At 41.8% G+C, this 15,366-nt stretch overlaps 1 pseudogene; it reads right to left on the bottom strand.

Moving 5' to 3' along the window:
• Positions 1 to 859: 859 nt before the first annotated feature.
• LOC136451926 (uncharacterized) lies at positions 860 to 5,124 on the bottom strand (annotated as a pseudogene).
• Positions 5,125 to 15,366: the final 10,242 nt, after the last annotated feature.

The raw sequence follows: 15,366 nt of genomic DNA, 5'->3' as shown, positions 1-15,366 counted from the left end.
GCTCTATAAATAGAGCTTGGCTAGGGTTAGCTCTCTCTCTATCTCTTCGCTCTCTAACTTATTGATACACCTTGTAAGCATACTCCACACTCTCCCACTCATCTAGTTCATGTGTTGATCATCTCTTGTGAGATTGGGAGTGATCCTAATTGCATTTGCTTAGAGTTTGAGCATCTAGTAGCACTAGTGATCATGTGAGCTGCGGATATTCTTGTTACTCTTGGTGGTTGCTGCCACCTAGACGGCTTAGAGCAGCAGTGATCGTTGAGCAGAGGGTGATGATTGTCTCCGGCTCAGATACGTGATTTGTGAGGGGTTCTTGTGCCTATTCTCCGCGGGAGCCGCATAAGACAACTCTAGTAAACTGCTCGTGACTTGTGTACCCTCATTTTGTGTTGGTTCTTACGGCGCCCTTGTGTAGGGCTAGGCGTGTGATGCTTATTAGCGCGTGAGCCACCAGGTGAGTATGTCGTCACAACAAGAAAGTAGATTGTTGGCAAGCAATTGAACCTCGGAGATAAATCTTATATCAATTATCTCTTGGTATTCTTATTGTACACTTGCCCGACTCGGTATATCATCCTCTCACTTGCATTACATTCTTTGATATACTTATGTAGTGGTAGTGCTTGCTTATCTTGCTAGTTGAGTAGCCTAGTTGTATTTAATAGAACAGGTCAATGCCCGTGCGTTGCTACCGGTTTAAAAATCCATAACAGCCTATGTGTATTTGCTGGTTAACGCATATGGGGAAAATGGGGGGGGGGGGGGGGGGGGGGGGGGGGGGGGGGGGGGGGTGGGGGTGGGGGGGGGGGACAGTTCATCATGGTTCCCAATTGCCGTATAGTGTAGTTGATGAAGCACGTGCAATCTAATCCGTGCCAAAAAGAATTATAATCATTCTTGCATTCGTTAATTTAGTCATAAGTGTAGAAGATATGGGTAAACTTTCCCATACAGTATTTCCATGGAGTGCTTGAAGCACGAGACACTCCTTGGGTTCATGCCGACTTGCCCGACTTGCCGAGGCACTGCTCGGCGATGCTAGGCAGCTCGCTCATGGCAGCCAGTGGGCACCACCCAACCAGCTGTGAGTCAATGATGGGCCGGAACCTGCTGCTGTTAGCATCTTGTGCTCCTCTGCCCTGATGCATATGCTCACAATAAAGAGATATATAAAAAAAATTCAGGTAAAAGATAATCATTAACAACTATCTTACTCATAATAAAATCAGTAAGCTAAGTTCCACTCAGAAGATATTATTCTTATATATGCATTCCCTTCAAACTATAACAAATCATATAGGAATCCATCGTTAATAAATGATATTTGTTCTGTTTGTTCCTTTATTCTTTATGCACATCTGATGGTGAACTCATGGTAATCTTAGAACAGTACAGTTCTTGGAACATTGAGAAAACTCACCTAAACAAGATAACTTGAATTGTTATGGGCTTGTGGCAGTACATAGCTAGCTAGGTTAATAGTTTTTTTTTTTTTGAACGAAAACCATGGGGAAAACACACCCCGCGGTGGCATTATTAATTAATTAAAGAAGGACCCAAAGGTTACCGCAAATATTGTATACTGAAACGCTATTTTTTAAATATTTTTATGGATGTTGAAACAATTCGCCAGGCATGCACTTGTACCTAGTCTGTGAGACTGACCCTCATCATCCCTTGAGGCACTGAGCATGCACTTGTACCTGGCACCTGAATACCAGTTAGGAAGTAGAAATTCAGAAACACAATCAGCATCAATTAGCCACGATCAATTTAAATGGAAAAGGAAAAATCATTTTTTTCACAACATGTGCAATGGTATGGAAAGTAGGACACACAACACAAGAATTCAACTCAATCATAGCTAAAATTTTCACCATCTATACATCCCTTATGTACAAATATTGCAAGTGTAGCCACTAGTTCCCTGACGGTGACCACTCGGCAGCAGACATGGCTCAGAGTACAGGCAAAAAAATTGCTACACTATGCAAGTAGAATTTTATATGGAACTGAACTTTATTGTAATCCAAGACCAAATTGTAAATGGCTAATTATTAACATTGCAGATGATCAACAACGTGATTGACTACATACCACTGGATTTTTTACTTCAGCTGCAGTACAAGAGATGTAGTGGCCAGCCCAACTTGTCCTCGAGATGATTGGGATTATGATATTACCACTTCTGTCTTTGTCGAAGCAAGTAAAAGCTGTCATCGAGTGCACTTCCCATTCTATTTCATTAAGAGGCAGAGCTGCAGTGATATTGTCTTTATCAGCCTGCGAAAGATTTAGAAACTTATAAACCACTGATTGAAAAATGCTGAGTGACATACTAACAACAGGCCATGTGTCAAACAAGACAATATCTCATGTTAACACTTCCATTATATAATTATTTTTCTATCCTCCAAATTCAGTACCACATCTCCTTAAACCTGCTATAAGATCAGCAAAAGTAACTGCAGCTTTTAACATTCAGCACCTTGAATAGCTGTCTTAACCTAGCAATCTCATCCTCGGAAAGCTATTCAGCTATCACCTGGAGCCACACAAGTGTCAAAAAAAAGATTAAATTCAACATGTAGTGCATATCCCGGTGTCTTGAACTGAACACCAAATCCTAGATTTATGAATAGAAATGTCGAAAAGTACAACATAATTGTTCAACCATTAAAAACATTGATCCTTTGTATTGGATCCCCAAGTCTATGAAATTAATAATCTACGGCATATACATGTTAATACGGCAAATGATTTTGGCTCACCTCTTGAACTTACATGGTTACTACGACCTTCCACTCTGCTGGCTAAGTTCTTCCTTCCTCCTCTTTCCTTAAAATATACTGTAACTGTAAATGTCTGATCAACATATAATAATACTTACATTTTTTTGCAAGACAAGATATTCTTTCATATTTCTACCTTGATACATGCTGATCGTCTGGAACATGCCAAGGGTCCTTTCATATTTCTTTTCTAACCTGCATACAGTGAACACCAGTTAACACTATCATAATCCAGCTTTAGGATCAACTCTTTCTCTTTTGTTCTGATCTCATCATTAAAAATTTGGAAGCGTGTTTCCTCTGAAATCAGCTCAAATCAAAATGCTCAACCTCCTTTCATGCAGATAGGCAAGATAAGTGGCTTCAGCTTTTCATCCCAAATTGATAGTTCATATTCAATCAGAACAATTTGAAAACCCGACTGCATATACATCCCTGAGTTATCCGTGGAGACGGAGAATAATGATTTGTGCTTAATCGACCAACTGTGTCAAGAGTTAAGGTTCAATTCTCACAGGCGAAGCTATCTGATGTGGCTAGTTCTTTCTTCTTCTCCTTACCAAACTTCCTTCTATCTTACAGATCTATCAGGCAACAGAAAAAAGAAATTTCGCGTTCAAAAAAAAAGAAATTTCAACAAATCCAGAGCAGAAGCTGCACGCATTCGAAAGGACAACTTTCTCAAATCTATATTTTGTGTTACAAGGACTTTCTCAAATCTATATTATGTCACAAGAGAAATTGAAATTTAGAAAAATAAGAAGCTACACTGTAGCTCATTCTAATACATTTAGAGTTTTGATTTCTGACAATCCTTCCCCTCTCCTTTGTTATTCTTCTTCATTTCTTTTCTTTTTCGAGAATGTCATAGAACATTGGATTATCATGCCATGTCAAGTTACTGAACTTCACTCTGTGTATGATCAGTAAGGCATACAATGTGACTGCAGGTAATTATGAAAATAATAATATTGAGCTATAAGAGCATCCACAAATATAGCAACGCTCGGCATTGATGAATATGGTGAGCTGAACACAATCTACTTTGGTAAATGGCATGCATTATACAGTTTGCATCAATCTCCTCTCATGTAAGGATCACTGTTACATAATTTCCCTTAATGCAATTCAGAGATTGTCTCATTAAAGCGGCTATCAAGCTCTTGGAGTAGCCAATCTATAACTTCACTGAAACAGTCCACTCCATAGTGATGCTTTTAAGCAATTCCAGATTTTTTTCCTAGATTTTTTGGGATCAACATATGCATCTTCCATTTCCAATCTAGCAATATCATGCATGTCACAAAACTCATTCACCTCATCATCTAATAATTTGGCCCATCCATCTCTTCTAAGATTACCCAAATGCAATCTATTTGATTTCACACATTTAATGGCATTTACAATACCATCTAGCTGATGTGCTTCTCTTAAAATACCTTTCCATGACGTATATATGATTTGCAAAAATAGTAAAATTTAGTTGCTTGCTGTCAAAAATATAAATATGGACAAATAACCAGAACTCCTGAAATCAAATCCTATTTAGCCACTTAATTAACTTGATGGGAATTAAAATAGAAGAGCTAATCTTTTTTCTCCTTACCTTGCTTTTCCTTTCTGATTAACGTGATGGAGACTGGAGACGATCAGATGTGTGGGTGTGGGTGCTGCTAGTCGATACGTCGGTTGCTGCAGCCCACTGCCCACTGAGGCATCGGCGACCAGTCAGCAAGGCAGCAGTCGTCGCTGAGGTACGCGGCGTCCTTCGCCGTGGTACGACGTCGCGAGCAGCTCCTGGTCTCCTGGTCGCGACCTCGGCGTGGCGGCGTCCGATGGAGACGAGGCACGGCGACGTTCGAAGGTTGAAGGAGCGATGGCAGAGGCGGTTTCCGGCGACGGGACAGGGCCGGACAGGGGCAGGACGGGACAGAGCCGGACAGGGGCAGGACGGGGCGGTGGCTGGCGGCAAGGCGGCGGATGGGGCCGGAGCGTGGCGAAGATGTGGGATGGTGGTGGTTTGCGAGCGACGGCGTGGGAAGAAGCGGCGTGCAGATGGGAGCGGAGCTCTGAGGCGAGGGCAGAAAACCGTCGGGGGTGCGAAGGCAGCGCGCGATAGAAAGGCGTGCGGGGCGATTAGTTTAGCGGAGACGATAACATCCGGCTCTTTTTAGTTGTAGCAGGCGTTCCTGGCAGACCCAACCACTAGGCCACTACATTGCTGTTCCTCACCTTTCCCCTCCCACTGCTGCAGTGCTGCTAACTGCGGCGGCCTCTCTTGGTCATGGCCCTTCTTCGGCTCGTCTTCCTCCTCTGCCTCTTCAACATCGTGTTCGTGTCCTCCGCAGCGCGGAATCTCGTAACCAGCCTCCCGGGTTACGAGGGCGCTCTTCCATTCCGCCTAGAAACAGGGTAATCCTTGTCATTACCCAGAGCATGCATCCTCCATTTTGCTCCAATTTGCATTGATTTATAGCAGATTTGATGTGTGCTTGTGTCATAGACGGGAGCGTGGACGACGACAATGGGGCCGAGCTGTTCTACTACTTCAAGCTACGATGTTTTTAATACGGGTATTGCTACACCTGGGGCAAAATATTTTTCAAATTATGGGATAGTTCCACAAATTCTACCGTGGAGCAGCTTAAAAAAAACTAAAGTATTTGAAGCATCTTTCAACTTTACCTTTTTCTGAAGTAGAGTTTATCGAGCACATATTTAACTAAAAAATATGGAGCGGAGTAGTTCCAAACATGGCCTATATGTCATAGCATGGCTAGCAGCTTTGGAACCGGATTGAAGAATGGCTGCTTTTAATATTGAGAAAATTTCTTATTTGGCCCTGCTTTAAAGTTGTCTTTCTTCCTTGCCTTGAAACAAAATTTCTTACCTATTTGGCCTCACTCGAAGTTTCGTTTTTCAATCTGGCCTTACCGTCATATCCTGCCTCTAACACCGTTAAGTGGCACATGAAATGACCAAACTGCCCCTGAGACATTATGAGAAACCAAATGTCACCCAGGCACCATAACAACATAATTTTGAGCACTTTGAATTCAATTTTCATGACACAAATTTTTATGTTATGAAAATTAGATTCAAAGTGCTCAAAATTATGTTGTTATGTTGTCTGGGTGATCTTTGGTTTCTCATAATGTCTCAGGGGCAGTTTGGTCATTTCATGTACCACTTAACGGTGTTAGAGGTGGGAGATGACGGAAGGCTAGTGTAACACCCTAGGTGTTTAGGCTTCCACTAAATTGCATGTCATTTCATAAACATGTGCATTATCCATGTCATCATGCCATTATCATTGAAACATACATATGCAATATTTTAAATTGTATGTGTTTCATGCTTGATTGCTTAGAGTGGTAGTAGTGCAACATGTGAATGCAACATGAAACTCTCATACCTTGAAACATGGCAATATGGTAGTAATGTGCCAAGTATAAAATAATCACAAAAGTCATGAAACATGCGAAACATTTCATTGCAACATTAGGTAAATTGCTTGTTCTGATTGTTTCATCACATGTGATCAATTGAAATGGTATAACAATTGTGTAAAGTGGTTGATCATGGTCTAATACACCTTAACTACACTTAGAGTAATTGTTTGGACATTGTTCATGTAGGTCAAAATGACAAAATTGCCTTTGAATGGAGGTTTGACTTGAAATGAACCCTAGAGTGCCACTATTTGACTGATTCAAAAGACCAACTTAGAGACTTTGCATGGCTGTGCACTCTTTACCAAAGTTGTAGCTAATTTATCAAGGAACAAAAGTTGTTTTATGGCCAACTCATGAAAATGTGTGGAACATGGTCAAACATGGCCCACAAGTCAGAATTTTAGACTGATTTCATACTTAGAAATTTTCCTAAGTCTTTATGTGTTTTGCAGTTTCGTGTACCCAACTGTTTCACCTTGTATCTCCCTAATAGAGCCAAACCAGCTCGAGCTCCAATAACAAGAGTTGTAGTTCACATATAGATGATCAACTTTGTTAACTATGGCATAGTCTAGAACGTCACGGTTTAGGAGCAATTAGCCGTCCAACTCGCTCTGTCAGTCACCTTCGATGATCACTGAATCGCTGTTTTTAGAAATCGGTCAGTGACCGTCATGGCCGACCGGCTCAGGCGACGTTCGCCACGTGGCATTCATGCGCTGCCAAGGTCACCACGTCGCGTGTCCACGCTCCTGAAGAGGGCCAGCGCCTGCTGAACGCGCTCGCCGCTCCATTTCTCCCTCTCGCCTTCCCTACGCACAGCGCCGTGTTCACAGCAGCCGCCCGCCATTGCCGACCGAGCATTGCCGCCGCCGTGCACGCACGCCACCGCAAAAACACGTTGCCCCATCCGCCTATAGCCTCGCTGTGATCCCCTCTGCCACCCTCACCCCTTAGCTAGGTCGATTGTGCCGTGGTAAGGACGAATTCGTCATTCCTTTCCACCGCCGCCGTGGCTGTTCTCGCCAGAGATGACGCTCCGCGTGGCTAGCTCTCCTCGCGCCATTGCCATCCCTCCTCTAACTTGAGCTAGGTCCGGTGAACCCTACGGAAGCCCGTAGAGCCACCCGTTAGGGCTGTGACACCGTAGCATCATCGGAGCCGGCCGTGCAGCGACCGAGCGCCGCCGTGGCCATCGCCACCCCTCCTAGTTGCGTCAATAGCTACGAATAAGGGTTCCCCTAGGTCTGCTAGGATGAGGCGAGCATGTAGACACCCTTGCCTTCGCCGGAGAAGCTACCGGCGATGAGCTTCGCCGCCATCTCCTCCTCCTCCCCTGCCTGTCTCGCTGTCACGCGGGACCCGGCTGTCAGCCACCGAGGCTGAGGCGGGAGCCCAGCGTGGGCCGTGCCACGTCTTGGGCTGCGCCTGTATGCTTCGCAGGCCGCTGTTCCTTCGGGCCGGCCCAACTGTGGCTGAGTTTTGTTTCCTTATTTGTTTTGTTTTATTATTTCACAGATTTGTATTGATATGCAAAAATCTGTATTTCTTAGTATATAGATCTAAATGCTATGGTTCTAATTTTGTTGAGCTCCTAGTATTGTCTAGTATTTAATAAAAATATTATATGAGCACACGTTTTAGAAATTCTGGATGAATTAAATAGGACTTTGAAATGTGTTTTTGGATACATGCAAACTTGTTTGAATTTTATCTTGAGTTTCTGTGGTCCAAAAATTATGAAATTTTGTGGGTAATCTGTTATTGCTTAGCAGAAGCTCTGGTTAAAATTTCAGAGCTAGTGCATGTGTAGTTTTTAAGTTATAGAAATTCCTTTTATTAATGGATGGATCTTGTGTGAATTTTCATAATTTTTCTATAGATCTAGTATAGGTGAAATTTGGTGAGTAAGGTTCTTATGCTAGAATGATGCTAGGAAAAATGTGAAATCTGTTGCTTGACACTTTTTATTAGGGTTTCCTAATTATGCTCAAATTAGACATGTCATCTGTTATTTTGGATACAGCAAGTTATGTTTGCCCAATGGCTTTGAAATTTTTATGGTAGTCTATGTGCAGCATGAGATAGCTACTGTAATTTTTGTAGATTTTTATGAATAGTTTTAAGATATATTGCTTAAATCACCTAATTAACTAAATAAATTGGAAAAGGATATTAAATAATTTATTTAGAAGTTGGCACTATACTTTTTGATGTTTCTTAGGTATGAAAAACAAGTTGGTAAACTTGGTTTGATCAAGTTATGCTTTTGCATAATCATTAAATAATTAAGTTAGTAACCCTGTCATTCTGGACAGATTCTAGGTTTGCTGGAAATTGATTTGGTTAACATCAGAATCAGGCTTTGCTGTTTACCATTGATTTGTAAAACATTTCATAAGCTTTCCAGAATGTCCTCATACAAGTTATTTGGATTTGTATAACTCTTGTTGTGATTTAATTAGGGGAATACTTGTATACATATGAAACTTTAAATGTTAAATTATGTATACCGTTACTATTTCTAAGTTGTGGTAATGTTCCTAGGTGTTAGGCCTTTAACCGAAGATGAGCATCTTTATCTTAGGTTATGCAAGTTAGGTAAGTTGATCTTGTTCTTTAAGTTAAGTTAGATACATTCTTAAAGTGATTTGAATAGGGCTAGTCTTACTCGGTAAACGAGTGTCCAGTGATATTTTCGGTAAACACTTACTGTGATTCATTCATTATGAGCATCATGTCATTCCTTATGCATCCATGGTATTTATCTTTTGCATCGACATGCAATAGGTGTACCGGAAGGAGTGACCCTGCTGGAATTCGAGGAACCGAGCGAGCAGCAGCAGCCGACACCGGAGATTCAGGAGGAGCAGCCTTTAGGAGAAGTGCCAGACGAGGTCACCGTTGAGTGCCCGGATCACCGTCCTTGCAATTTTGTGAAAGGCAAGCCCCGGAGCATATTAAGCCTCCTAATTTCCGAAATGCAGTTACATTATTATTATTATATATCTATATCTATATTGTTGCATTAAGTTTAGGTGTTGGATGCAAACAATTGCTGCATTGGTTACCCAATCCTTGTCCAGATATTGTTACCCTGAATTCTATGTAGCTCAGGCTCGTGTAGTGCTTAGTCCTGCTCAAACACGGTAGAAGTCAGGTGATTTCCTGTCACCTGCGAGATATAGGAAGATACATGTGGCATGGTTGGCTATATTGCTATCGTGGAAAAGAACCAGTCTTAATTTGAAATGAAGACCGAACGGAGGCTTGCCGGTTTGCAGTGACTCCGTCTGTGTCGCTTAAGGACTGATTCTTGGAGCCTTTCCTGTTCATGTTGAACGCATGCCTCTCTCTTAGTTGGCCGTGTCCGATGACCGACCGCGAAGCCGAGTAGCTCACCTCAGGCCGGGAGTCGATAAGTATAAAGTGCGCCTCGGAAGGGAGCCGTAGGCGTGAGTCCAAGGGCAGGTGATTTAAAAGTCCTGATCGTCCTGGCAGAAGGGTAATCCCTGAGAGTGCTGGCACTGATCGAACCCGCGAATTTGGTTCCTGAGTTGTACCAAAGGTAACCCACGGCTACCCTTGCTAAGTATGCTAGGGTGAGAGTTAGGAATACCCCCTCAGCTGAGTTATAATTCGATTCGAGTCGCCGTCTCTCCCGGTTAGTGAGAACTTGACGGGCTTATCTCCAATGTAGATACACTTAATAACATAATGGTTCAGAAATGATGATATGATGATGACAGCCTTATTATACCTGCTATGGTTAATATTGTTTGCTCCTAATAAGTGAGTGCTCTAGTACAGGTGCTAATCTAGTGGACATATAAATAATGATAAGCTTGATGCTAAGTTTAAATTGGTTACTATAATCATAAGCTCTTTTATGCAACTGTGTCAAGCTAGCCCACCTGAAAAGCCTTGCATGATCCTTGGTGTCTTTTATTTCTGGTTTTGACGGGTAAGTCTAGCTGAGTACCTTCTCGTACTCAGGATTTATCTCCCACCTGTTGCAGATGACCAGTTCTACTTTGGTTGCTGCAAGTACTGCCTTCTCCCAGTTAGGGATGAAGACTAGACCGTTGGGCACGGTCTCTACTAGTTCTCGTACCTAATAATGCTTTTGTAGGACATGACTCAGACTTGACAATGTAATTGAAAACTATGATGTTTGTACCAAACTATGTTGCTTCCGCACACTCAAACTTGGTTTGTAATATTCTATTTCAACTCTGATGGATGTAATCCGAATGCTACTTGTGAAATGTTGTAACGGATGATGTGTTGTGTTGAATCACTACGATCTTGGTTTGTATGTCGAGAGTTGGTTGAAATCCTTCGTGATTTCTGGACTACCGGGATTATAGGAGCTTAAGTACAGGAATTTGATCACTTCGGTGATTGTTTTTGTACTTACGTTCTTATGATTTGGTCGGTTCTGTTACAGCCAGATTGGAAAACAAAACTTCGAGTGAGGTCAAATAGGTAAGAAATTTTGCTTCAGGACCAAAGAAGAAAAACAACTTTAAACCAGGACCAAATAAGAAATTGCCCCTAGATTAAATGCAAAGGCGAAACATTACATGAGAAACAGAGTTATCAGTGATGATTACTGTACCTTCGTGATGCGAAGTGCATCTCGAGTGTCTATGCTATTCGCCCAGAAGTATGACAGATAGTTTACATAGGCCTGTAAGTTCAAGAAGATAACCAAGACGACTACTTAGCAAAACTTATTTATTCCAATATTGTTTTCAAATATAACATGGATCAAAGTAAACTGTGTTTTAACTTTATATGATATATATGTACCTCACCAACCGGAGATATAAGTCCATCTTGATTTTTCCTAAATTAAATTTCTCTAACTTTAACCATTAATACTTAAAAATCTCCACATATGTTGACAACACAAAAGTGAAATTACTAGATTTATAATAAAAAGTACTTTCATAATCTATAACTCTTTTGTTTCATTTAGATAATATACTTTATATAGATGATGTTAGTCAAAGTTAAATATATTTGATATAAGACAAATCTAGCTAGATGGACTTACAATTTTGATCCGAGAAAGTATGCAACTACTCGCACTATAAAGTAATAATGGTTCATCAGTAGTTGTTGGCATCCACATAAGACGAACTTAGGTTGCCATTTCTTCTGACTATATATGGCCATTTTGCATGAAGATTATAAAAATGTTTTCTTCTCCGCTGCTTATATTAATATGTGATTATTATTGGCTTTATACAAATTTTATGTTTTTTTAGGGTTCTGTGATGTGCCTTTCGTCATTGGAAATGCAAGCCCAAGTCTTCTTTTTGTCTGATACCACGTTGTCTTGTGGACTTAATATTATGTGTTTATATCCAACTCTCTAGAGGTAGACTGTTTTGTATGTCCAAAATACAATTCACACAAGTCAAGTAAAATTTCATTTCATTTTTCTGATGTGTTTGTTTTGTCCCACAACTCCGCCTATGGTGGGGCGCCTTTGATGTCCCAGCATAGCAGGTCTCAAGCCCTGGTAAAGGAGGGTTGTATTAGGCACGGCGAGCCAATACAAAAACTTAGCCACTTTTATGGAGATGAAACCCAAAAGAATCCCGTTGGGGTGTAACCCTCTTAGCGACGCGCCAAGTCGGAACCCGGGTATGGTGTTAAATGAGCAAGGGCCGGGTCGTCACCCCCGTGACACGCCATATCGCGATCTGGACACGGTGTCAAGTGAACAAGGATCGGGTCGTCACATCCTTAGTGGCGCGCCACATCGGCGCCCAGGTGTGGTGCAAAATGAGCAAGGGTCTTCACACCTACCTTGACGGGTGCGAAGGGTAAGGAAGCTAGTCGAGCCAACTAGGATCCGGTTAGGTAGCTGAAATGTAGGGTCCTTTACGGGTAAGTTAAGAGAGTTAGTGAACACAATGGTTAGGAGACGTGTAAATATCTTATGCGTCCAAGAGACTAAATGAAAGGGGTAGAAGGCGAAGGAGGTGGACAATACCGGCTTCAAGCTCTGGTACACAGGGAAAACTTCAAAAAAATGGAGTATGAGTTTTGATTGATAAGAGCCTCAAGGATGGTGTGGCGGAGGTGAGAAGGCAAGGGGATAGGATCATCTTAGTTAAACTTGTCATTAGTGATATGGTCTTAAACGTAATTAGTGTGTATGCCCCCAAAGTAGGCCATGATGAGAGTGCTAAGAGGCTTTTCTGGGAAGACATAGATCGCTTGGTTAGAGCTGTCCTAATAGCGAGAAGCTCTTTATAGGAGGTGATCTTAATGGCCATGTAGGTACATCAAGTGTAGGTTTGAGGTGGTTTATGGGGGTTTTGGATATGGTAGTAGGAACCAGGAGGAAGAGGAAGTCTTAGACTTTGATATAGCTTTTGATCTGATGATAGCTAACATTTTCTTTCATAAGAGACAGACCCATTTAGTGATCTTTAGTAGCAGCCAGTACTTTAGTCAAATCGACTTTGTCCTTACAAAGAGGGATAAACGAACATGCGTGGACTGTAAGGTGATACCTGGAGAATGTGTGGTCGCTCAACACAAGCTAGTGGTGGCTGACTTCCGCTTTCTTGTGCAAGCTCGTGGGAACAAACAAGCTAGGGTTGCTAGAACAAAGTGGTGGAAATTAGAAGGGGAGGCATCAAAGGTTTTTAAAGAAAAGGTCATTGAAGAGGGCCCTTGGAAGGATGAAGGCGATGCAAACAGTATGTGGGAGAAGATGGCAACATGCATTCGGAAGGTTGCTTCAGAGGTGCTTGAAGTGTCCAAAGGGAGCAGATGCGACTCGAAAGACACTTGGTGGTGGAATGAAGATGTGCAAAAGGCTATTAAGAAAAAGAAGGAGTGCTATAAATGCTTGTATCATGATAGGTGTGGAGACAACATAGAGAAGTACAAGGTGACAAAGAAGACTGCAAAACGAGCAGTGAGTGAGGCAAAGAGGCGGGCCTATGAGGACCTTTACCAACGTTTAAGTACGAAGGAAGAAGAGAAGGATATTTATAGGATGTCTAGGGCTCACGATAGGAAGATAAGGGACTTCAATCAAGTCAAGCACATAAATAATGAGAGGGAGCAACTCTTAGTGAAGGAGGATGAGATCAGACATAGATGGCAAGAGTATTTTGATAAATTGTTCAATGGTAAGAACGAGAACACCACCGTTCAGCTGAACGACTCGTTTGATGACACTAATAGGCGCTTTATGGGGAGGATTCAAGAATCGGAGGTCAGAGAAGCCTTGAAAAGGATGAAAGGGGGCAAAGCGATGGGCCCTGATGGTATCCCAATCAAGGTGTGGAGATATCTCGGAGATATATCTATAGTATGGCTAACCAAGATGTTCAATAATATCTTTCGATCGAACAAGATGCCTAAGGAGTGGAGAAGAAGCATATTGGTACCAATCTATAAGAACAAGGGAGATATCCAAAGTTGTACTAATTATCAGAGAATTAAGTTGATGAGCCACATTATGAAGCTATGAGAGAGAGTCATCGAGCAGCACCTGTGAGGAACGACGCAAATATTAACAAACCAATTTGGTTTCATGGCCGGAAGGTCAACCACAGAAGCAATCTTCTTAATAAAACAAGTTATGGAGCGGTTTACAGAGCAGAAGAAGGACCTCCACGTGATTTTCATTGACTTGGAGAAGGCTTATGACAAAATACCAAGAAATGTTATGTGGTGGGCTTTGGACAAACATAAAGTCCCATCAAAGTACATGACCCTCATCAAGGACATGTACAACAATGTTGTGACTAGTGTTTGAACAAACGATGGTAACACATATTACTTCCTAATTAAAATTAGACTTCATCAAAGGTCATCCTTAGCCCTTATCTCTTTGCCTTGGTAATGGATGAGGTTACCAGGAACATTCAAGGGGATATCCCTTGGTGTATGTTGTTCGCTGATGATGTAGTGTTAGTCCCAGGGGGGAGTAAATAGGAAACTAGAGTTGTAGCGGCAGACCCTTGAGTCTAAAGGTTTTTAATTGAGCAGAACTAAAACCGAATACATGAGATGCGACTTTGGCAGAGCTGCATAGGAGGAGGGAGATGTGAGTTTGGAAAGTCAAGTAGTGCCTAAGAAGGATACCTTTTGGTATTTGGGATCGATGCTAGAGAGGGATAGAGATATTGATGCGGACGTTAGCCATAGAATCAAAGTAGTGTGGATTAAGTGGTGACAAGCTTCTAGCATTCTCTGTGACAAGAGGGTACTACAAAAGCTAAAAGGCAAGTTTTATAGAACGACGATTAGACTGGCTATGTTATATGGAGCAGAATGTTGGCCTATAAAGATTCAACATGTTCAATAACTGAGTGTTGCAGAAATACATATGTTGTGATGGATTTGTGGTCACACAAAAATGGACCGAGTTTGGAACGATGATATACGTGATCGCTTAGGGGTAGCACCAATTGAAGAAAAGCTTGTCCAACATCGGTTGAGGTGGTTTGGACATATCCAAAGGAGACCTCCAGAGGCACCAATGCATTGTGGAGTCCTAAGCCAAGCTAATAATATGAGGAGAGGTAGAGAAAGACCGAAATTGACATTGGGGAGGCAATAAAAAGATATTTGAAAGCTTGTGATATACCTAGATATCTATGTTTGAATAGGAGTGCTTGGAAAACAGCTATTTAAGTGCCTGAACCGTGACTTGGGGCTCTTGGTGGGTTTCAACTCTAGCCTACCCCAACTTGCTTGGGACTGAAAGGCTATGTTGTTGTTGTTGTTTGTTTTGTCCCACATTATAGTTTTACTGTGAATATGTGTAAGGAATGAATGGATCAAAGGGGTGGGGGTGAATTGGGCCGTAAAAATTTGAAGAACAACCTTAGCCGATGCAAATTCTAAACCCCTTTTGCTCCTTGACACGTAAGTTCTCTAAGAAACCTCACTAGATAGTTCTTAGGGCTGATATTCTAAACATGTCTTTGGGAAGATAATAACTAAAGGAGCAAGCTAACCGAGTTATCACATACCAATTGATACAACCTACAAGATACACAACTAAACGGAAGCTCATGGTCATAGATTAGTGTAAAAAGTAGTCCTATACTAAGCACACCCAAAAATTA

The sequence above is a fragment of the Miscanthus floridulus genome, chromosome 5 (assembly GCF_019320115.1).
Source record: "Miscanthus floridulus cultivar M001 chromosome 5, ASM1932011v1, whole genome shotgun sequence".
NCBI lineage: Eukaryota > Viridiplantae > Streptophyta > Magnoliopsida > Poales > Poaceae > Miscanthus > Miscanthus floridulus.
This window is presented reverse-complemented; position numbering and strand designations above follow the sequence as displayed.